Here is a 24943-nt window from a genome sequence, read left to right as displayed (position 1 = left end):
GATGATTTCGATTACATTAAATTAAAAAATTTTTGTACAAACAGAAGCAATGCATCCACAATTGGAAGGGAGGCAGAAAGCTGGGAAACAAGTTTTGAGGCCAGTACTTCTGATAAAGGCCTCATCTCTAAAATATATAGGGAACTAAATCAAATTTATAAGAACCCAAGTCATTCCCCAATTGAGAAATGGTCAAAGGATATGAACAGGCTGTTTTCTGATGAAGAAACCAAAGCCATCTATTCCCATATGAAAAAATGCTCTAAATCTCTAATGATTAGAGAGATGCAAATAAAAACAACTCTGAGGTACCACCTGACACCTATCAGATTGGCTAAAATGACAAAAAAGGAGAATAATAAATGTTGGAGAAGCTGTGGGAAAATGGGAACACTAATCCATTGTTGGTGGAGCTGTGAACTGATCCAACCATTCTGGAGAGCAATTTGGAATTATGCCCAAAGGGCGATAAAGCTGTGTATACCCTTTGACCTAGCAATACCACTTTTGGGTCTTTTTCCCAAAGAGATCATGGAAGGGGGAAAGGGACCCACATGTACAAAAATTTTTATAGCTGCTCTTTACGTGGTGGCAAAGAATTGGAAGTTGAGGGGGTGCCCATCAATTGGGGAATGGCTGGACAAATTGTGGTATATGAATACAATGGAATACTATTCTGCTATAAGAAACGATGAGCAGGAGGAGTTCAGAGAAACCTGCAGGGTCTTGCGGGGGCTGATGATGAGTGAGATGAGCAGAACTAGAAGAATATTGTACACAGTAACATCAACGTTGAGTGTTGATCTACTGTGAAGGACTATATTCTTCTCACCAATGCAATGGCACAGAAGAGTTCTAGGGAAGTCGTGATGGAAGAGGATCTCCAAATCCAAGAAAAAAAAAAAGAAGAACTGTGGAGTATAGATGCTGAATGAACCATACTATTTCTTTTGTTTTTGATGCTGTTGTTTTTTTTCTATTTTGAGGTTTTCCATCATTGCTCTAATTTTTTTCTCTCATAACATGACTAATGCAGAAATAGGATTAATGTTATTATGTGTGTATATATATATATATATATATAACCTATATCAGATTACCTGCTGTCTAGGGGAGGGGAGGGAGGGAGAAAAATCTGAAATTGTAAAGCTTGTATAAACAAAGGTTGAGAACTATCTGTACATGTAATGGAAAAAAAAATAAAATACTTTATTAATTAAAAAAAACCTCTCTATTGGTCTATTACAATTTAATTAATTCTTTTGTTCAGTTCCCTCTGTATTTGCTAGTAGTCATGGTTTAGTCTCCACTTATGGGAAATGAGCTTCATTTGTACACAGGTCTTTGGTCTTCTTTGAAATGGCCTTTTAGGATAAGGCACCAGCCCTCAATTCAGGAGAACCTGAGTTCAAATCTGGCCTCAGACACTTAACACTTACTAGCTGTGTGACCCTGGGCAAGTCATTTAACCCTCATTGCCCTGAAAAAAAAAAGAAGGAAAGAAAAATAAAATAAATGGCCCCTTTATTGGTTCTGGCCAACATCCCTATTCGTTGGATAAATTTCCATTACTCTATGTCTCATCTCAGTAAGTAAAAGTGTTTTCATTTAAGGGAATGATATTAGATTTCTCAAGAATAAAGCCAACCTTTAATATAGTTAAGCACATAAATCTCAACTTGTTGTTCTGCTTTTGACTCCAGGCAAAAAACTAAAAGGTAAACCATTTTCATGGTTAAATAGGTAGGAAAGGAATATCCTTACTGATAATTAGTTAGGTATACATAGAATCCTGTTTAATGAAGACATGTTAAGCACCAGGTGTTTCATGTGTCAAATTGAAATGCATCAATGAATCACATAATGGTGGTTTTAAATGCCTGATGAAGGAGAAACCTGCTAAGAGTTCATGCTGCCTACTTTACAAAGTGCTGTGGAAGAGCGCAGCTCGTGAAAAGGAAGAGATCTATTAAAGTGCGCTCAGTATCTATTAAAAAATAGGGATGAATTGCACTGCAAACCTTTTAGCTCTCCTGCTTAAAGGAATAAAATTTGTTAAAATAACACACATAGGGTGCACTTTATTTGCAGCTTTTAAGGCCTGTATCAAATAGCTCTTGTGGACTGCAGAGAGCAATATGATTAAAATGAAAAATGTTCCTTCACTTTAAAGGGACACTGTAGTAGGGAAAGCATATTTGGTGTATGTTGTTTTGATCCCCCCCCCCCATAACTTCCATTAATTGAAATGAGCGTTACATGTGCCTGTCAAGGAAAAATAGGACCCTTGTAACTATCAGGTAGATTGAGGAGGGTGTCATATTTTTATTGCTTGTACATGAAAAACACAGATTCACTCAACTTTCATCTTCTTTTTTTAAAAAAACTCACTTTGAAGAGTTTTCTCTGTGTTTCAAAAGGATTAAAAACTGTTTGTGGTGAGGCCTCTTAGTCATGTTGCTTGATTCATGAGGGGAAAAGGCGCTTTGTTCCCTAAAGCTACTTAATTTTATCATATGCTAGTTTCTTCCACATAGTAGGTGCGCAATATATTTCTTAATGACATTATTGCATCAGGAATCAGAAAATAAATATTTCTAATGAGGATACATAGGGCTAAGGAGAATAAGGGTATTAGTAATGATTTAAGTTACGTAATAATAATGACAATATAGCACTTTAAATTATGCAAAGTGTTTTATAAATATCTCATTTGAGCTTCACAAAAACCCTGGGATGTAGATACTATTATTATCCTCATTCTACAGATAAGGAATCTGAGGCAGAAAGAGGTTAAGTGACTTGACCAAATTGACACAGCTCAGAAGTGTATCAGGATAGATTTGAACAAAGGTCTTCTTACCACTTGGTCTATTTCTCTTTCACTAAGCCACCTAGATGCCTATGTATATGTAAATGTAAATGCATGTGTATATAGGCACACATATATGTATGTGTATATGCGAATGCATATGTAAATATATGCATATAAATATGTAAGTATGTGTAGACATGGACATGGACAAAGATGTGGCTATGGCTAGAGATAGAGATATAAACTAGGAATAAATATAATTATAGGTTTCATGAAAGAAACAAAAGAAAGGCTAGGAAAGACAGAAGAGGGAACAAGACTTGAATCATTTTTCCCCACAACTATAAATATTAGCTTGATTATTAGTACTATAAATGTGACAGTCCTAATGAACAGACTACTAATGAAACTCAGCCAGATTAATTTTCACATTCTTCATATGAACGAAACCAGAAGAAAAAGGTAAATTACAGGTAAATAAAGGATGGCTCACAGGATCTGGCAGAATTTATTTCATCATGATTTCATAGGGAAAAAGAGAATGAAAGCTTATTTTAGGGGATACTTAGTACTCTTACTTTGTAGTACTAATGATACATATTTGAAGAAAAGAGCACCATGAACCCTATGTCTACACATATTGAGCATTTAGTAAATGCTTGTCATGTTAAATTTAATTGAATGAAGATAATTATAGCTTTTGCATGATCTTGTGGGAAGAATGAAGCAGAGAAAACATTTTTTAAGAATTTAATACCTGGGGCAGCTAGGTGGCGCAATGGATAAAGCACCGGTCCTGGATTCAGGAGTACCTGAGTTCAAATCCAGCCTCAGACACTTGACACTTACTAGCTGTGTGACCCTGGGCAAGTCACTTATAACCCCCATTGCCCTGAAAAAAAAAAGAATTTAATACCTAAGTTAGTTTAACATAGTTTGAAATATTTGGTAATGTCAACTAGAAGATGGATATCAGAGATTATAGCTAAAAATTGAAAAAAATATATGTTGGAATTAATGGTTCAACTGTACTAAATGAGAGAGACCAAAGGCTGATGGAATAGAGAGAGACCTCACATATATATGTCATAAATGCTTTTATCAAGAAGAAAACTGAAATGCACTGGACAAGGAAAACACCAAATAACAGAATCAAAATTAAATATAACATAACAGAAAATGACTAGTTACAAATGTGGCAGTCATTTCCTGATCAGCTGTCAGTTGGACTACTAACCTATTCCAGAAAAATAAAAATCAACATTCTTCAGAATAAATGCTAAAAGGGAAAAGGAAAGACATACCATTGAAATAACTTCAAAATAATCTATATAAAATATTTATGCTAAAAAAAGAAAATGGATAAAAGATGTTGATAATCATCAGCATGTCATAAGTTGATTTAATGAAAATAAGTCATCCCAAAGAGGACACACAAAGAAACTAGAATCTCTAACACTAAACAAACATTTGAACTTTTTGCCAGATGAATGGATATAACACACCAATCTCACTCATTTGTTAAAACCTTAAAAAAAGAATAGGTCCCACTACTCTTGTAACATCATGAACCAAATAATATAATATGAAACTACAATAAGAGAAGAAAGGGGAAAAAAAGAAAATAAGAGGAAGAAGAGGAGGAGGGGGATGAAAAAGAGGAGCAGGAGGAGAAGAAGAAGAATGAAGAAGAGGAGGAGGAGAAGGAGGAGAAGGAGGGGGTGGTGAGGCCTTTTGTCTAAGAGAAAAAATGGCAGCCTTGAATGGAGAGAAAACCAGTAGAGTAGTGCTATCTATTTTGAAAATGATACCAAGTGAATAGTTGACTATAAGTCCAAGAAGATTGGTTTTCACTTCAGAATCATGGTCTATAAAATTGAACCCAATCATCAATGGATGAAGAAGGGTTGGCAAAAAAGAGTTTTTCCTTTTTGAGATAATCCATCAAAAGCAGGCAAAAGAAAGAAAAGCAATTGACATGCAAGAAGATCAATCAAGGGCAGCTAAGTGGCACAGTGGATAAAGCACCAGCCCTGGATCCAGGAGTACCTGAGTTCACATCCGGCCTCAGACACTTGACACTTACTAGCTGTGTGACCCTGGACAAGTCACTTAATCCCCATTGCTCTGCAAAAAACCAAAACAAACCAAAAAAAAAAAAAACCCATCAATCAAAAGTACCACTGGAAAAACAAACAAGAATGTTTAGAAAAAAACACACAATGAAATTGATATTTTAACCCTTCTAGAGTAAATAAATTCCCTGGTTTTGTTTCTTTTAATATATTATTTGAGAATTATTAAGACAACAAAGAGAGAATATTTGTGGGAAAATGCAAATAATGATTCAAAAAGAATCAAGAAGAGGAAAGGGGATAGAACTGAATTCCTATTTCTTGGTCTAGAACCATGTTCATAATCTGGGAATGTATTTCTTTGTTGGGGGAGAAGGGAGAAGGATAAAATGAAGGCCCTTTGGGCCCGAGGAAGGAAAGAAAAGAAAAGAAGGCACCCAGAAACACATTTCTCTCTCCCTGGGTTCAAGGGCTAAGAGGATGCTCTTTTCAACATCCCACTCTACTTGTAGGGCTTTCATAGGCCTGGGAAACTGTACCTGGGTCAAAGAATAAGAGTCATATTCTTCACATAGATGCTAAACACAAGGGACACATGGCAAGATCAACCAGAGGTCAGCTAGATATGATTGGACCCCATGGCGTGTATCATTTTAGAGGAATGAGCTATTCAGAAGCCAGATTTATTAAACCTTAGATCCTGAACCACCTCTCACATAATGAAAGTGAGAGTGTGATTCTCTGGGGACATTTGGCACTGACTGACTAAAGGAAGCAGCAGTAGACAAGGGGAATTAGGTTAATGGAATACAGTATTGGTTTTTGCTTCAGCAGATGTAAAAGGACTTCATTTCTTTTATGAGATAACTGGTGGTACAGTGAACAGAGTGTCAGATCTGAAATCAGGAAGATCTGAGTTCAAATTTAGCATCAGACAGCAACCCTGATTATTTAGAGTTGAAAGGGATCGTCTCAGGGATCATCAAATCCAAAGCCCCTAATTTTTAGGCAAAGAAAATGAAGCTTAGGAAGGGTTAGTCATTTTTCAAACATAAATAAGAAATTGGTAAATGTTGATTGATTGGTTAAAAGAATGAATGAACGAATGAATGAACGAATGAATGAATGTATGAATGAGGGGTTTCCCAACCTAGAATCTATGAACTTCATATACATGAATGTATGTATATATGAATGTATGTGTGTGTGCTTATGTATATGTATGCATGTCTATGTATTTATTTATACATATAATAACTATTTTAACATCATTTGTTTTCTTCATAATCCTACATATTTTATTCATTTTACACATTTAAAAGCATTTTTCTGAGAAGAAATTCATAGGCTTCACTAGCCAGCCAAAGAGGTCTATGACACAAAAAACAGATTAAAACCCCCAGATCTAGAGATTTGATAATCCTATCCTGACCTACAAAGATAGGTCTGCATTTTTTTTTAAATCTCTTGAATAATTCCTTAGAGTGCTAGGGCCTCCAATTCAGTATGTAAAGTAGGGCTGCTGGAATAAGTAAAGGGAATATTGAGGTTGAAGGAGAAAAAAGATTAGTATGAAATATTTAGTACCCAAGAGCTTATTGGATCTTCATCTAAAGTCTTTAATGCCAAACTTATGGAATCTTCACCTCAAAGTCTTTAAGGCCAAACTTTTGCAGGGGGAGAAAAAGAGAGTATTTGTAATGTAAAAATGAGGGGAGTTCTGTATTACTGATTATCTCCGGAGGTTCTGGCCTCTTCAGTTCTTCTTCTTTAAATTAATTTCCTCTTGGTGTTTCAGGCAATAGGCAATAGAGGCAGTGTGGTAATATGAGTAGAGACTATTTCAAATGTGTTAAGGTTCAAAAAATGGCTGCTGAAAGAAAATTGTATCCATTTCAGTTTTTGTAGAATTTGGGATAATTTCATATGCCTTTATATAACACAATTACATTTCTACTCCAGCCATTGTCTGTTTGACCACTCTAGATTATCAGCCCTTGCCAACTATGACCCTCTGAGAGCATTTAATCCTCTCTGAAACACTGCCTTAGGGTTCACAATGTCTTATATGGTGAATGCATCCTATATATAGCCCACTGAATCAAGAGTACACTTGGTGTGCTTCATATTTTATTGCCCAACCAGACATCTTACTGATATCTACCCTGTTGCCACCATCATATAAATGTTCTTTTCTCTGTCTTCCCACCAGTGCTCCACCACCACTTTCTAATTCTGCAATTTTACTCGAATCAGAGCTATCATTGCAACTGGGATATTTACTAACCTCCTCTATGACTGCACATCATGCTTAGGATATTCAAAGTTAAAAATCTCTTCTTTGACACCAAACGTCAATATATATTACCCTTGTTCAAATTGTAAGCATTTAATGTTTTTTAAAAATTCATTCATTTATGTGGTTGTGAGTATGGGAGAAAGAACCATTCTCCTGTTGTCTCCCAATACTTAATATTTTTTCTTTATAGTAGTAGATTGCCTTTGTGCTATTTCATCAGGACTCTCATATTCTTCATATGCAAACCAGCAGCATCCACAGTCAACACTTGCATATTTTTAAAAAGTCAAAGGACCCTCAATTTGGTTCCTTCAGCTTTCTTAGATAAAGATTGTAGTTTTAAAGAGCATGGAAAAGGGCTTGCCACTATCAGTAAAGAAAGGAACTGAAAAACAACAATCACAAAATCATTGTTTTCCATACAGAAGATGAACCAACTTCAGATACTCAGAAAAAAAAATAGGAGGCTAGATTATTGTTTAAGAGTTAAACTGTCCTTTAAAAAAATCCATTTACAATTCAACAAGTATATTTGTGGTTTTTTGGTCCATATGTCCAAAACATTTGGTAGATGTCTAGACAAACACAAAATTTAGCTAAGACATACTTCCTTCTTCTATAAATCTTACAAAATAGTAGGGGAATATATTATATTTCTAGGTAAACACAGTGTAGAGTCATACAGGGTCAACTAGGTTGTACCATGGATAGAACTAAAACCAAATCCAGCGTTGAGAGTTGACTAATTGTATGATCCCGGACAAGTCACTTAACTGCTATTTACCTCAGTTTCCTCTTCTACAAATCAGGACAATAATAATAATAATAATAATAATAATAATAATAATAATAATAATAATAATAATAATAATAGCACCACTTCCCACTGTTGTTTTGAGAATGAAACAAAACAATATTTGTAAAGTGATTGCAAACCTCAGAGGGCTATATGAATGTTGTTATTATTGTATCATCACTATTGCCCTCAACATCATCATTATTCATGGTATGTGTCTTATTAAGACATCAAAACTTGAAGTTTTCTGACAGAACAGTATGTTCTAAAAGCATACTATTCTGTAAGATTTTTGTCAATGTATCCGTTTTAAAAGGATAATCAATTGTTATTTTTTGAGGTAGCTTAATCATTTAAATGAAATAGTAGTCTAGAATTCTTTCCCCTTGTCTTAGTCTTCTAAATTGTGGAAACATTATGGGAAATATGTAGAGAATCCTAACAAGCCAATTGCACAATTGAAAAAGAAAGTTTTATATAAGATAAAGAATTTGCCTATTGAGGAGCAGGTATCCATCAAGGTAATTTGACATGTTAGCCCAATTGGCTTTTCTTCCATGATACATATACATATATATGCAAGAATATTCCTGTGTATATATACACACATATGTATTGTGTATATACATGCATATCTATATGTAAAACTTTGACAAAACACTAACATAGGAAACATAAGAGTGAGGCAAAGCAGTCTAGAGGATTTACAGGTACTTGTAAGCTGTTCATGTAAGGCTCAATGCTTAGTAGTATGTATGATACCTTCAAACTTATGAAAATATATTAAACAGCAGAACGATCCTCTTTTTCTCTCTGTGTGACATTGGGTAAGTAATTTAAGCTCTCTAAGTTACTTCATCTGTAAAATGGGGTGATGGACCCCACAGTCCCTTCTGGCTTTAGATATAACATCCTTTGAGACTAGATAGTATTTAGAATCATCACAAGGGGGAGTGAATAGCTTCACAGTATTAGGAGCTGTGTAGGGGGATACTTTCTCTCTACAGCCCATATTGTGACAGCTAAGTGGCACAGTGGATGGAGCACTGGCCCTGGAGTCAAGAGGACCTGACTTCAAATCTCACCTCAGATACCTACTAGCTGTGTGAACCTGGGCAAGTCACTTAACCCCAATTGCCTTAAACATCCAGGGCCATCCCCAATCGTCCTGATTTGTATCTTGCCACTGGACCCAGATAGCTCTGGAGGAGTGAAGTTGGTGACCTTGTACAGCCCTTCCTCACTTAAATCCAATTCAGTGCAAGTCATGACATGACCCCAATGTCATGGTTCTCTCCAAGAACGAAAGACAAACAACAACTAGCCATATTATAGATCAGAATTCAGGTGTTCTGTTTTTGTTCATGATCAAATGCATGCTTTTAAAAATAATTTTAAAAATTCTAGACTTACGATGTTTTTGGTTTAGGGAACTCTTGGTGATGATCAGCGTTGTGACTTTTCATCTCAGTGAGTATCCTGGGTTACTTTGAGGTTAAATGACTTGCTTAGGGTCACACAACTAGAATATGTCATATGGTCTTCCTGACTCCATTACCACATCAATATATACATTTGGCCATGCTGCCTCTACAGTGAAATCATAAAGAACTGGACACTAACTTAACAAAAACTAGTATTCCAGCAAACCCTTTCTTCTAGAGAATATTGCAATGCACTATTCCACTAAAGGGCTTTCGCTCCCTACTCACATGTACTGGGTGAGTCCTCAGGTAGACTCTTCTCTCAAGAAAAGAGTCAGTATTTTTAATCTCATTTTCTCCGGTGTTTTATGTTCCTATCTTGGAACCCTGGGGAGAAACAGATTTGGCTCATATCTGGGATCTCCTCACAAATGATTAATAGGTTTTCTTCTAGGAAAGTACTCAGTGTACAAATGCTATTTATTTATTCCACCACACAAGAAAGGCCAGCGTTGACAAAGCCTTGAAACATAAAACAGTGACCTATAACTGGCAGAAGGTTGTTGTTTAATACATTAAAACATGAAATATCCTATGGGACTGTTAAATAGGCTCTTCATCTTCTCTTTAGCTCTGTAGTTTCTGAGCAGCAACATCAAAGTCTCTATCTTCAGACAACAAAGAGCAGAGCTTGGGCTTTTCTTCCTGTTGGTGGTCATCTTTTCTTCTGATAAGCATTGTAGTAAATGTAGGGAGTAAGCGTAGCTAGCAGAGACTAAGAAAACAAACCCCCCAATAAACCTTTTGTACTCTGGAAATAGATACTGTCTCAAAAAAAAAATCTCTCAGGATTGCTGTATTTTTGTTCAGACTAGAACAGACAACCAACAGCTAGTCTAAGACACACCTAGAGAACATGTGCTCATTGTTATGTACAATCTAGCCATAGCTGCCTGAGGAGGGAGGGAGAGGCACGGAGTCCTGACCTGTTTGCCAGGTGAAAAGATTACCAGGGGTTAGAGTCACTCCTTTTAAATTCTACTGTGTAGCCCATTTTTTATTGTTATAATGGCCAATGCTTTAATGCATGCTGCTATCTTGGAATCAAATGGATTGTTACGGCATTCCAAAATTCTTCGTCACTAAGCAATGGTCCCTGGAAGTGGCCAGGGGAGCTAACCTCTAGACAAGCTCTAGAGAGAGTATGCATTGACCGGAAAAGATAAGGGTAGTGTAGGGGAGGGGAAGCTCCCTTGATTTTCCAATTATACAAGGATAGCTGATATCTGAAGTAAGGGGATGAAAAAATTGGAAGAGAATGAAATTGAACTTTTAAAATGAAAGTATGTCTTTGGAACAGAGTACATTGTTCTTGTTGTTTGGAGAGGGAGGGAACTTTTTGGTAGCTAGCTAATGATCCAGGCCAGAATAGCAATGACTTTATTTAAACATCTTAGGGAATGAACTGGTAAACAAACAAACAAGAGCAATGGGTAAAATGGAAGGGTGTCTCTAAGTCAGAGTGTAAGGGAAATTGCTTAAAGACTCAAAGGAAGAATTAAGGGGATGGGAACCAATCTGAGCTGGAATGAGAGTCAGATGGCTTGGAGCAGCCATGGACAAAAATAATGATGATGGGATGATCGTGGTGGTAGTGATAGTGATGATGATAATTGAAGATGTCTGTGGCTTAGTCACAGCTAGCTCAATGGGATGAAACCACACCCACCACATCCTGTGTCCATGAGCTTTCGTGGCCACCTCCCCAAGGCCTTTGAACTACATAATTAGTAATGATTTTCTTTGAAAACTGACAGCAGTAATAAGGAAAATAACATAAGCTTAACAGTTAACTTATTCCCAGAATGTGGCATGGGGTGCTAAAGATAGTTGTCTTGAAACCATAATTCAAATGTTTGAGTATTAGTTTTCCAATTTAGGGAATATTTCCTTCCTTTAACCTTTCCCAGTCTTTAAACTCCCCCTCACAGGGCTCTAGCAAGAGGAGCCCTGCGTTACTCAGGAACGCTGCCTAAGCTTGTTGACAGTTTGGGGGTGATTTTTGTTGGAAAAGATCTATTTTCCTTTTTTTAGAGAAATGCAGCAAATCTGACTATCAACCAACTCCATGATCTATGTGTGGCTATGGAAGTGGGTTGGTGATTATCTGCGGAGCCCAATTTTGCTCTCTTCTTCCCGAAGTTTCTGGTGCTTGGTACCAGAGTCTGCATGATCTCAGAATCAGAACTGCTGGAAGGGAAAGGCTGTGGCTCCATTGAGCCTGTATGACCTTTTCCCTTTGGAGAAGCACCTCCACAGGGCAGTCGTTAACTGAGAAAAAACCAGAGATGTGTCCTGGTAAATTGAGCTTCCCTTTTCCCGATGGTTCTCACACATCAAGACACACTTGCTTGAGAATATGGAGAATATTTAAAACTTGAAAGAATTATAACTGTCCTCTAAAACTCTTTGCCTATCCTGGCTTGGAACTCTCCTTTTATTATTGTTCATGAGTTTGTTTTGTTTTGTTTTGTTTTGTTTTGTTTTGTTTTTTGCAGGACAGTGAGGTTTAAGTGACTTGCCCAAGGTCACACAGGTAGTAAGTATCAAGGATCTGAGGTCGGATTTGAACTCAGGTCTCCTGAATCCAGGGTTGGTGCTTTATCCACTACGCCAATTAGATGTTCCCGCTCGTGCTTTTAAAATAATCATAAAACATAAACTTAGGACTGGACCATAGACATCATATAGTGCAGTCTCATTTTGTTGTTGTTTAGTCTTTTTTTTGTTTTTTTTTTTTCAGTCTGACTCTTTGTGATTCCATTTTTTATGTTTTGGTTTTTTTTTGGCAAATACTGAGGTACTTTGCCATTTCCTTCTCCAGTTCATTTTACATATGAAGAAACTGAGGCAAGCAGGATTAAGTGACTTGCCCGAAGTCACACATCTAATGAGTGTCTGAGGCCAGATTTGAACTCAGGTCTTCCTGACTCTAGGCCTGGCACTCTATGTACTCCCAGCTGCCCTCATTTTTCAGATGAAGAAATTAAACTGATTTCTCTTTATTCTGACTTTAAAAAGACAATAATGTTAATATGTATTTGTATTGTATTTGGTAGTGTGTGCTCCTTGAGGACAAGTCCATTATCCATCTATATGTGGTGCTCAGTATTGATCTATTTGCAGAAGGTAACAAATCCACCTCCATCACCCTCATCCAGGGCCCCATCACCTCTCACCTAATACCCTCCATATAGATTTTCCTCACTTGCTATTCTATGTTCCATGCTATTGCCAAAATAATTTTCCTAAAGCATAGGTACATCCATATTGCTCACCTGCTGAAAGTAAAATGCCAGTGGTTTTCTATCATTTCTAGAAGAAAATACAAATTCCTCATCTCTGTACCTTTTCACGAAGTGACTTTACTCTCCTTTTCCAATCTCCCTTCCTATTTCTACTCTGCACTCGCTATGCTCCAGCCAAAATGGATTGATGCTTATTTTCTGTATTTAACATTGTCCCTGTTGCTTCATAGCCCTCCTTCTGCCCTAATGATACCCCCCCACACCTCCTCCAACTTGAATTTAAATCAGTAGGTTGGGTTCTCAGAGGGGTAACTGCTTCCTTGCATTCTATAAGTAACCTGGTAGGTGGCTATGCTCAGCACCACTGGTGTGCTCTCCCATGAAACAATGAGCTAGTAGATTCAATTAACTCTTTAATGAGATATCTACTCAAACTTCAAATAGCTGCTAGGTGGAGATGTGAATGAACATCGGACCTTCATCACTCCTAAGCTGCAAGATTTTCCTGGCCTTCTTTTCCCCCAGAGAATCCTCATGAAACTCGATGTGGGATGGCACATTGGTGTCAATACAGATGAGTCTTCTGCTTCTTAGCTGAGCTCATTCTTCATGCCGCAGGAGGTCTCTACAGGACGCCGTGGACTCAGCAGCTTACTCAGTCTTTGAGCTAGTTCCTCACAGGGTGCAGCATCATGAGCCAATAACCTGGACTCCTTGGACTCATGAATGGGCAGCTTCAGTTTCCATCACCTCCTGCCTCAGGCTCTGCCTGGGGTCTTTACGACAAAGTGTTGGCAGTGCTTTTTTTTTTTTTTTTTCCTCCCAGGCGGACTGCTCTTTTAGAAAGATCAGAGATTCCTAGCCTAAGTTTGGGGGCAGCCTCCCCATGTCAGCTCCCTCAGTGCCTCAGTTTGGAGATAGAGAATGGGAGGATAGAACCTCCAGGTCAGCAATTCTTCCTGGTTAAGAGCCAGGTACCCTCAATAAGAGTCACTACCCTAATTAATGCATCCAGTTACATCTACCAGATTTTTCCTGTGATTTATGCAAAATGAGTGATTGGAGGCAAAGATCTTGAGGCAGCAAGTCCCTTGAGCAAATGTATAAGGTCCTTTCATACAGAATTGAGTTACCTGAAGCCTCAGAATCCTTTACAAATGTGGATTGTTTATTTACACTTCAAAGACCCTCACTCTTCTATGTTACTACCTGTGTACACTCCTACTTCTTTCACACAAGTCTAACCTTATACATGCAAGACATTTTCTTCTAATTTCCATCTTGTTGCTACGTTCACCTTCCTTCTAGGTTAAGCCACCACATCCTCAATAGTTCCTTCCCCTATCCTCCCTGCCTTCAGGTGTTCAAATTTTCTCCTCCAGATGGCCTAGAGTCTACTTTTCTGATCTCTTCCTTGCCTTCTTCACTTGCTACCTTATTTAATGCTTATATGTGTATTTATATCCCATTAGTAGAATATAAACTCATTGAGGGAAGAGACTATTTCACTTATTACTCTGCAGACACAAAAGTAGATTAAATGTGTAATGAACTGAATTTGAATCAATTACTTATCTTGCAGCTTTTGTTCAGTCATGGCTAACTCTTTGCGACTACATTTGGGTTTTTTTTTGGCAAAGATACTGGAGTGGTTTGCCATTTCCTTCTCTAGCTCCACTCACAGATGAGGAAACTATGACATACAGGCTTAAGTGACTTGCCCAAGGTCACACAGCTAGTAAGAGTCTGAGGCCAGATTTGAACTAAGGGAAGGAGCCTTCTTCAATTCGAGCCCCAGCACTCTACCCACCTTTCCCCCTAGCTGTCTCTCATAAGCAGCTATAATTAAATGAGGACAACCCTATCATTGGGCAGGAGGTATGAGGAGAGTTCAATAGGCCTTCTGGCTGATCTTCCACACATAAGAAGAAAGAGGGAAACAATTGCTTACAACAGAGAGTGAAAAACCACAGTAGCAATCCAAGCAGATGCCAAATTAATATCACCTTACTGGGCTTTAACTCAAAATGCCTTCAAATTTGAACTGTTCCATATTCTTGTTCCAGGCTCCAAGCTCTCCCAAGCACCATCAAAAGAAGTTAATAACATGATGAGGCAGCTCTGATTACATAGTGGCCATGTTCTTCAGAGAGTCAATTTCCAAGCTTATATGCAGTGAAAGGTTGTATTGACTGCATTTGTGAACAGAATATAATTGTGGATGGGAGAATTAACTGTACTTGTGGGCAGCTGGGTGGGTGGAACATTTCGTTCCTGCCTCATCTCTAATAACTAGCATGCTGCTATATATTTTTTTTTCTTTCCTGTTTGCGTGACTAAGATGCCCTGAATCCTGTTAAGGATAATTGAGTTAGACTAGTTTCCTTTCCAAATAGTATTAAAGGAACGATGTATGGGACTAACAAAATGAAACTGCTTTGCAACCCTGGAGTTTAACCCCGGAAAATATCACTTTGCATTTGATTTCTCCCTGCTCCCACTGTGTGCTTGACAAATGAAGCCATGTTATTTTATTTAATTTTTTTAGCAAAGGAGTGCATTTTTTTTCCTTTACCTCATATCTATCATCTTCTCATTGGTAAAGGGGGTCTGGCCACTGCTTGTTCCAAAATGTCTGAACTCACACTGAGGCTGATGTTGGTTACAGGACCTGCCACAGAGTCGAGCAGCCACAGAAATGATGGTCCTAGCTAGGAAATGGTTAAGTGGGGTAATGCAATTTAAAAGTATTTACAATTAAATGCTTTGTCATAGAGCAAAATTAAATTGGTTGCAGACCTTTGGCTTTCAGTCCCCCTCAGCAGGCATGGCTACTTACAAGCATGTTGTTAGCCTAATCTTTAATGACCTGTAATATCAATGTTGATTTCCTAATGAGATGCTTTCTTTCCCTGGGCTTAAAATTAGTTGCTTTTGAACCTGAGTAGCTTTGATTCATTTAAATTCTTTCCCCTGATACTTGTCTGAACTTATTTTCAACAGAGGCACAGTACAAAATGTCAGGCCATAACATTGATTTTTAAATGAAACATATGAACTGATTTTATTTATCTGTGTTTTTTGCCTCCCAACCTGGCCGGCATTATTCTGTTATACTTCCCAACATGAACTTCCTGGTCTAGTCGAGTAAATCTGCCTGCTGTTTCTCATCCTCAATTTTATTCCCTTTTTCACATAAACACTGTTTATTGAGTGTCTGCTGTGTGCAAAGCAAGGCACTGTAGAAAGCATGAATGAGAGATGCCAACAATCTGCTCCATGCTATTTTTTTTTTGCAAGGCAATGAGGGTTACGTGACTTGCCCAGGGTCACACAGCTAGCAAGTGTCAAGTGTCTGAGGTCGGATTTGAACTCAGGTCCTCCTGAATCCAGGGTCAGTGCTCTATCCACTGTGCCACCTAGCTGCCCCCTCCATGCTATTTTTCTAGTCTGCTCATACTATACTCCCTTCTACATATTCTGTGATTCAATGATACTGGCTTCCTGGCTCTTCCTTGCATAAGCCATTCCATCTCCTAGTTTCATGCATTTTCACTGTCTTTCTCCTGTTCTGCTTCTTGTCTTTCCTTCTTTCCTTCAAGCACCACCTAAATTCCCACTCTCTACAAGGAAGAATGATTTCTCTATCCCTCTTATCACAACTGACTTCCCTCTGCTGCTTAACTCCAATTTATTCTACATATGGTTTGTTCATATGTAGTTGTTTCTAAGCAATTCTCCCCCCACACACACACACACATTAGGTTGTTTTAGACTGGAGATACTTAAGAGTAGGGGCTGTTTTTGTTTTGTTTTCCCCTTTTTTAATATCCCTGGTATTTTGCACACTGCCTGGCATGTAGTAGGCACTTAATTAATGATTGTAGATTGACTGACTTACTGAGATCTAGTAAGAGTGGTAAATAGGTACCTGCTGTGAGTGGAGATCAAGGCAAGAGAGGAATAGCTAGAAGTTCCTGCAGTAAACAGAGAAGAGCTAAAAATGTGGATGAATGAGAGATTACTGGTTATGGGAGCAGGGAGCTGCTGCTTTGGGCAGGGGAGCAGGGAAGGAGGCAAATTGCAAATGGACAGACTGAGGTTCATAGGTCATACATTAAACCACAATGCACTTAGATTGCTTCAAGGATTATTACCCTTTTGTGTCATGGATTTATTCCTTTTGGCATGGGGGCAGCTGGGTGGTTCAGTGCATAAAGCACTGGCCCTGGATTCATGAGGACCTGAGTTCAAATCCAGCCTCAGACACTTGACACTTACTAGATGTGTGACCCTGGGCAAGTCACTTAACCCTCATTGCCCTGCAGAAGTCAGGGGTGGGGGGAAGATCACTGGGTCTCCCAACATATTCCTTTTGGCATTTCAGGGAAACTTATGGACTCCCTCTAAAAATACTATTTTAAAATCCAATAAATAAATAGAATTAAAAAGAAAACTATATAGAAGCAATTTATCTTTCCTTCCTTCCTTTCTTTTTCTTTCTTTCATTCTTTCTTCCTTCCTTCCTTTCTTTCTTCTTCCTTCCTTTCTTTTTCTTTCTTCCTTTCTTCCTTCCTTCCTTGCTTTCTTTCTTTTTTCCTTTCTTTTTCTTCCTTCCTTCCTTCCTTCCTTCCTTCCTTCCTTCCTTCCTTCCTTCCTTCCTTCCTTTCTTTCTTTCTTTCTTTCTTTCTTTCTTTCTTTCTTTCTTTCTTTCTTCCTCCCTTCCTTCCTTCCTTCCTTTCTTCCTTCCTCTCTTTCTTTCTCTCTTTCTTTCTTTCTTTCTTTCTTTCTTTCTTTCTTTCTTTCTTTCTTTCTTTCTTTTTTTCTTTCTCTTTCTTTCTTTCTTTCTTTCTTTCTTTCTTTCTTTCATTCTATTCATGTACATATACAAATTCATAGACCTGATTTTAAAAGGCCCTAGACTGAGCCTTCCAATGGACTTCTTCTATCATTGATACATGTTTACTGGGAACTGAGACCAATTTACACTAGGGAGAACTAAGTAACAAATGATGTGGGGATTAAAATTGTCCATCCTACAATTAGAGACCAAGACAGATCTCTGAGTCAATGTCACTTTAATAAAGGGTCCATGTCGCCCCCCCCCCAATGAAACAGACCTCAGATCTTCCTCATGATCCAAGATGTCCCCTTCTTCCAAGGCCTTATTTTTATAAGGTTTGATAACCAGATTTGATGCTCAAACACTCTAAAGGGACTACACAAAATACAGAATACCACTGGTTGATAGACCTTGGTCTTGAGGACCAAAAAAGACATATTAGTGTGTGGGGGGGGGGTAGTGACAGGTTGGGTAAAGCAGGGGGCATCTCCACTGCCTAATTTGTCATGAGGTGGTCATAAGATGGTCACCTGTTCATGCTGTACAAAAGAGAATGGTTTGGAGGTACAAAAATAAGTTGGGGGACTTTGCAAAGTATCAAAGCTTCCCACCCATTCTGGGTTTAGACATGGAATTTGAGTAAAACAGGATGGAGATCTCCTTGTCAACATAATTGTGGTTGTACAAGTGAGCCTCCAAACTTGTTAAACAAGTAGCAAATATTACATCAAAGTCTAAGGCCCATTATAAGAACCTATCTATTCCTATATGATTTATGTAGAATTTCAAGCTGATTAATACTGATTGGAATAGAGTAATGGTCAAAATGAATCATTTCTCATGATGGCACAATATACTGGTAGGGCGATGATATTTCTTTTTTATTCACCAATTATATGTGCAGTAACTAGAATTCTATCCCCATTCTCTATTTTTTATTATCCTAAATAAATATTCTATATTTAGATATGTTAAGGCTAAAATTCTAGCTAGTCTGTCTAAAATATCTAATGAGTGGTCGCCAATAAATTATAAGCTTTAGCAAGAGTTAGACTTTTAAACATTTATTAAGGAGAATAAGAATTTGGTAAAGAGAGAGAGAAAGGCCTACATTCATTTATCTATTAAAGGGAGAGCATGTTTCTTGCTCCCTTCTCCACCAGCGTCCTCAGGAAAGAGAAAGAGTCAGAGCGCCTGGTTCCCCCTTCTTCCTCCCACCAGCAAACGTCACTTCCTGACACCAAAGAAAAGATGCATGGTCTTGCCCTCAAAGACCTTCACCTCATGGGTGGAGCTCTTCTACAGTAAGTCTCCAGCAAGTTGCGTCATTCCAATCATTACAGATAGTAATTTTTATTCTATTACATGTAGGTGTGGCATTAAACTGCCCTTTAAGAGAAAACTAAAAGGAATTAGCTTTTGATATTTCCCAGAGACGCTGTGGGTGGTGGCAGGAGCCATATAGTAGATAATCTTCACAGAATCACAGAATTTAAGAATTGTTAGGCACACAGTGACCATCTTGTCCAACCCAATCAGAAAAGTAGCAACCATTGTAGCATACCAGACAAATAATTATAGAGCTTCTCATTAGGAAAACTTACTACCCCTTGGAGTAGTACATTCTATTTATGTGCAACTTGATTTGTTGGGATGTTGGATTTTTTCCCTTCTAATATGAAGCCTACATTTGTCTATTTTCAATTTTCATCCACTATTCCTGGTTCTTCCTTCTAGGGCCAGAGATATAGTCATCCATATGAGAGCTCTTCAAATATGTTTTTGTTGTTGTTCAGTCATTTCGGTCCTATCTGACTTCATGATCCTTCATGACTCTTCATGGGGTTTTCTTTACAAAGATACTGGAGTGGTTTGCTCTTGCCTTCTCTAGCTCATTTTACAGATGAGGAAACAATAAGTGTCTGAGACCAAATTTGAACTCAGGAAGATTTTGAGTCTTCTGGAGTCCAGCTTGGGTACTCTATTCACTGTGCCACCTACCAACCCAATAAAATATGTAAAGACAGCTATCTTCTATCTCTAGTACCTTCTCTAACACTATTAAACATCTCTTTTTTGGTGGGGTAATGAGGGTTAAGTGACTTGCCCAGGGTCACATAGCTAGTAAGCGTCAAGTGTCTGAGGCCAGATTTGAACTCAGGTCCTCGTGAATCCAAGGCGTTTTATCTCCACCTATCTGACCCCTTGTTGAATTTTTTTGAACTAAATGATTGAGCATAGTACTCTAACATTAGGGTTTGGGGCTTTTTGTGTGTCATGTACCTTTCTTGCAGTTGTATAAAATATATGGATCCTTTCTCAGAATAATGTTTAAAAATATTATTGTATGAAATGAATGCATGAAATAAAATATGTAAAATTACAAAGGAAATTACATTTCAAGTTAATGTGGTGTTTTGTTTTGTTTTTTAAGTTCGTGGATGTCAGGTTAAAAACCTCTGTTCTACTCTAATTCTATATATTTGAATTAAAATATGATGCAACATGATTAAAAAACAAGGATTGAGGGGGCAGCTAGGTGGCCCAGTGGATAAAGCACCGGCCCTGGATTCAGGAGGACCTGAGTTCAAATCCAGCCTCAGATACTTGACACTTACTAGCTGTGTGACCCTGGGCAAGTCACATAACCCCCATTGCCCTGCAAAAAACAAAAAACAACAAAACAAGGATTGGCTGGGAGTATGGGGATTTAGAAGTTGAGGACTGAATTGCCTAAGGAAGATTCCATGAGTGTTCTGTGAGATTGATTTAAGAATGTGAAAAGGGGTATAGAAAGAAAGGAAGAAATTATTGAGGGTACTCAGCATAACAAAGTATTGAGGGAAGTGTAAACAGGGTTTATTTTTAGAGAAAATAAAAGAGTTCATGCAACTAATTTGCTTCATTCAGAATGAGATGGTAAAACCCCCTAGTTCTTTTTCTTGAAATCTGTTTCATATCCTTTGTATTGCCCATCTCAGGTCATATGGATGAACACTTCAATTCTACACTTAATTTAAAAAAAAATCATTTATTATTATGGCACATATTTCTAGGGGGTAACTGAGGGAAGAAGGCATTTTACAAGAGGGAAAAAAGGGGTTAAATTTCCACTGAAAACTATTTTCCCCTATTCCTTTTATTTCAATTCTGTTAGACCAATAGCTCAATGACAAACTCCCTCCTTTAACTGTGACACATGGTAACCTATCGGCAAAGTCAGTTATGACTCCAGTCGTTACTCTGTGGGCTGTCACTTTTAATGCTGGGCCAGAAGCCATAGCAGTAGGCACTAATGCCCTTTTGTCTATTATAGCCATGAAGTTAACTGTCCTGAACCTCAAATCTGTTCCTTTCATGATTCTGTTGCTGGCAGTAACTCTCCACTCACTTATTAAAGGAGCATTTGAAAGAAAGGACTCCACACCTAGGAGAGGCCTAGCTTATAGGTGACATGACACCTTCCCCTGAGATATTTGTTCCTGTAAATAGATGATGATTAATTGATCAATCAGCATTTTTAAAGCATTTACCAAAGAGGAGCAAAAGCTTTCATTCTATTGGAGGAAACATCATTTGTTGTGAAAAATTTTGCTCAAAATATCAGGTACAAATGCTGAACTTAACAGTATATGTAAAATAAAAACAAGGTAATGTTTCAAGGGAAAATGTACTCACAGCTGCCAAAAGGAAGAAGGAGGAGTTCAGAGAAGGATTCATGTGAAATATGAAGTTTGAGATGTAGACATAAAGAGAAAATGCATTCCAGCCATACATAGGGATTTGGGGGATAGATTTCTATTTTTTAGTTTCTTATTTGTTTGTTTGTTTATTTCTCCCCCAAAGCCAGGACAATTAACTTTTTGTCTCTTGCAGTTTTCATTTATGATTTATTGAAATACAATTCTGAAAAAAAAACAACAAACTTTGAAAAAGCCCATTGTGATTCGAATGGAGTTACTTGACTCCACCTTTAAACCCAAATCACTCTGGCTTTCTTTGAATGACAATAATAGGCCCCAGTACAAGTTTCTCTTGCTCATTGCTTGGGTTTTGATGGATCTGAATAAGTGTAAATAGCAATTGCTTTCTGTTCTGGCCAGAAACTCAGTGTCTTCCCCTGCCAGACTTATTCTTGTATGATGGTAAAGTAAGCCATCTTCTGTCTCAGTTCTTACCTATCCTTTATTCACTGAATGAGTGTTGCCTCAGACAAACTGAGACCTGGGAAAGAATTTACTTTAAAAAGACCAAGGTCATCCATTACATCCTGGGCCATCTACAGCCATCTTGACTTTTGTCTTGCCTCTGGACTCAAATGACTCTGGAGGAGAGAGGCTGATGACTTTGTACAGCCCTCCCTCACTTAAATCCAATTCACTTGCAAGTCAAGAAATCACTCTCTTGTTGTCATTGATCTTCATTTAGGAGGAACAACAACTACTATATAGGGGTATAATAATGCTAGTAGTAATAATACAATATAGTAGTTAATGTTTTATGGTTAAGAAAACATTTTACTTATATTATTCCATTTAATTCTCATATCAAATCTGTAAGTTAGGAATCATTATCATTATTCCCATACTATATTCTCATCTGTAAAATATGGATAATTATAGCACCTACCTCCAGGTATGCTGTGAGGATAGAGTGAGATAATATATGTAAAGTGACATATAAATGCTGAGATATAAATATAGTGAGAAAAGTGAAATTCAGGGAGGGTGTGATTTTCCCAGGGATGCACAGCTAGAATTTGACTCTTTTCCTCCTAACTCCAACTCCAGGGCTCATCTACTGTGTCACCTGGCCAGCTCAGAAAGATTCAGAACAATTAAACGGTCAGTTTGACTCTGTACTGTAGAGTGTACACTGAAAATAATGTATATTAAGGCTGGAAAAGTAGTGTCATGGGGAAAATAGGGTTGGGGGTTTGGGTAGGGGTAGGGGTAGGGGTAGGGGTTTGGAGTCCTTAGGAATTCCTCTTTTTTAGGTTGCAAAAATGGTAAACAGGATTTTATCTTTGACCCCAGAGGAAATAGGGAGCCACTAGAATTTGTAACCTAGGGGCATAACATGGTTAAATTACATTGTAGGAAAATCACTTTGGTAGCTTTGTGGAGGATGGGTTTGAGGAAGGGGATGAGAAGTAGAAGGACAAGGAGGAGAAAGGCGATGCTGCTGCGGCTGCTGCTGATGGTGGTGAGAGCATAATTTTTCCTATTTTAAAGGGGAGAGATTCTAGCTCTGCTTATAGTTTATCTTATCCTAGCACCAAAATCCAAGAAAAGAATTAAGAGTTAACAGAGAATGGAAGAGGTAGGTCAGTAGTTACATTGTAAGTAGGTAGACTGGGAACAGGGAGGAAGCTCGAAATATGATATAAGAACAGATGTTGGGAATGACAAGCAGGAGGTATTAACAGGAAGAGATACTGGAAATGCCAAAGCAAGGTTGTTTATGTCAAGAGAGTAGGATCAAGGACTCTGTAAATGCAAGATGAGATAAGAAAGTAGACAGATTGTTGGAAAAGGCACATTGTCCCTGTGCAGATTTCTTTCAAATTTTGAGCTGGGAGATGATAACCATGAACTCTAGCACATTCTAAAGAAGCTAGTTTGCAGGGAAAATAACCTTTCAAAAAAGAAAAGCGAAGAAAGGATGAAAACTATAGGCCAATGAGTTTGAATTTGACTCCTGGGAAATTTTTAGAATGGACTATCTAAAGAGATATTTGGTGATCATTTAGAAATTAAAATAATAATTATAAAGAGCAAGTATTGTTTCATCAACAGTAGATCAGATTGACTTAACCTAATTCCATTTATTTATGTTTGTTCATTCATTCATTCATTCATCCATTCATTCACTCATCCATTTATTTATCTGTTTATTTATTTGCTCATTCATTCATTTATTCATTTATCTATCTATCATCTGTCTATCTATCTATCTGTCCGCTTATTTATTTATTTTTTGTTTTGTTTTCTCCTTCCTAGGCTACATTTACAGTAGTCACTCATGGACTGATCAGCACAGAAACTTTGGCCTATTCCACTTCTGATAAAGGCTGTTTTGCCCCGCCTTAGACAGGTTGGAGCTTCCAACCTTCATTCCCTTCATTCTTGGCAGCTTATCATAATGGCTTTTTTTGTTTTGTTTTGTTTTTTTGGTGAGGCAATTGGGGTTAAGTGACTTGCCCAGGGTCACACAGCTAGTAAATGTTAAGTGTCTGAGGCTGGATTTGAACTCAGGTACTCCTGACTCCAGGGCTGGTACTCTGTCCACTGCGCCATCTAGCTGCCCCAGCTTATCATAATGGTACCAGACTTAGTGTTGACACCTGACCAGCTTAGCATAGTGTAGCTCAGATCTCTAGAGCTTAAGTGACCACCATCCTCAGTGTCTTAGGGTAGTAGGGAATAGAAGAGTATATCATCACACCTGTCACCATATTCTTTTTGTTGGACAGGTTTTACTAAACTAGAAAATGGGGTAAATGCTTCAGTTATTACTAGCTGTGTGTCCCTCGGAAAGTTACAGCCTCTCTGAATTTCACTTTCCTTACAATATTATGTAAAAGTATCCTATCCTATGCTTATAGTCAGAAGGATTTATAACAATAAGATGGCCAGACTCAAATAATAATAGTTATTGATAATTCCGTGTCAATGTGGATGGTTGTTGTTTGTCCTTTGTTCTTGAAGAGGACCATGACACCAGGGTGATGTCATAATTTGGACTGAATTGGATTTAAGTGAGACAGGGCTGTGTAAGGTCACCAACTTTACTCTTTCCTCCAGAGCCATCTGGTTCCAATGGCAATATATCTATCAGTATGACTGATGTTAATCTTAAGGCAACTGGGGCTAAGTGACTTACCCAGGGTCACACAGCTAATATGTATCTGGGGTGACATTTGAACTCAGGCCCCCTGACTTCAGGGCCAGTGCTCCATCCACTGTGCCACCCAGCTACCCTGATGTAGATGGAGGTCTCTAGTAAAATACCACAGACATCACAAAATTCTAAATCTAGAACAGAAAGAGACCTTATAAATCATCTCCAAACCCTCAAGTTGAAGACAGAGAAACTGATATCCAGAGATTAAATGATTTGTCCTAGGTCACACAAGTAGTCTTCTTTTTTTTTTTTGTGGGGCAATGAGGGTTAAGTGACTTGCCCAGGGTCACACAGCTAGTAAGTGTCAAGTGTCTGAGGCCGGATTTGAACTCAGGTCCTCTTGAATCCAGGGCCAGTGCTGTATCCACTGGGCCACCCAGCTGCCCCAGTCATTTTCAAATATGGTATGACTTTCAATTTCATTGCTCTTTCCCCCACTGTGCCATGACTTTTATTTGTCCTGGTTTTTATTTGTTT

The sequence above is a fragment of the Dromiciops gliroides genome, chromosome 6 (assembly GCF_019393635.1).
Source record: "Dromiciops gliroides isolate mDroGli1 chromosome 6, mDroGli1.pri, whole genome shotgun sequence".
NCBI lineage: Eukaryota > Metazoa > Chordata > Mammalia > Microbiotheria > Microbiotheriidae > Dromiciops > Dromiciops gliroides.
Note: the sequence above shows the minus strand (reverse complement) of the source record.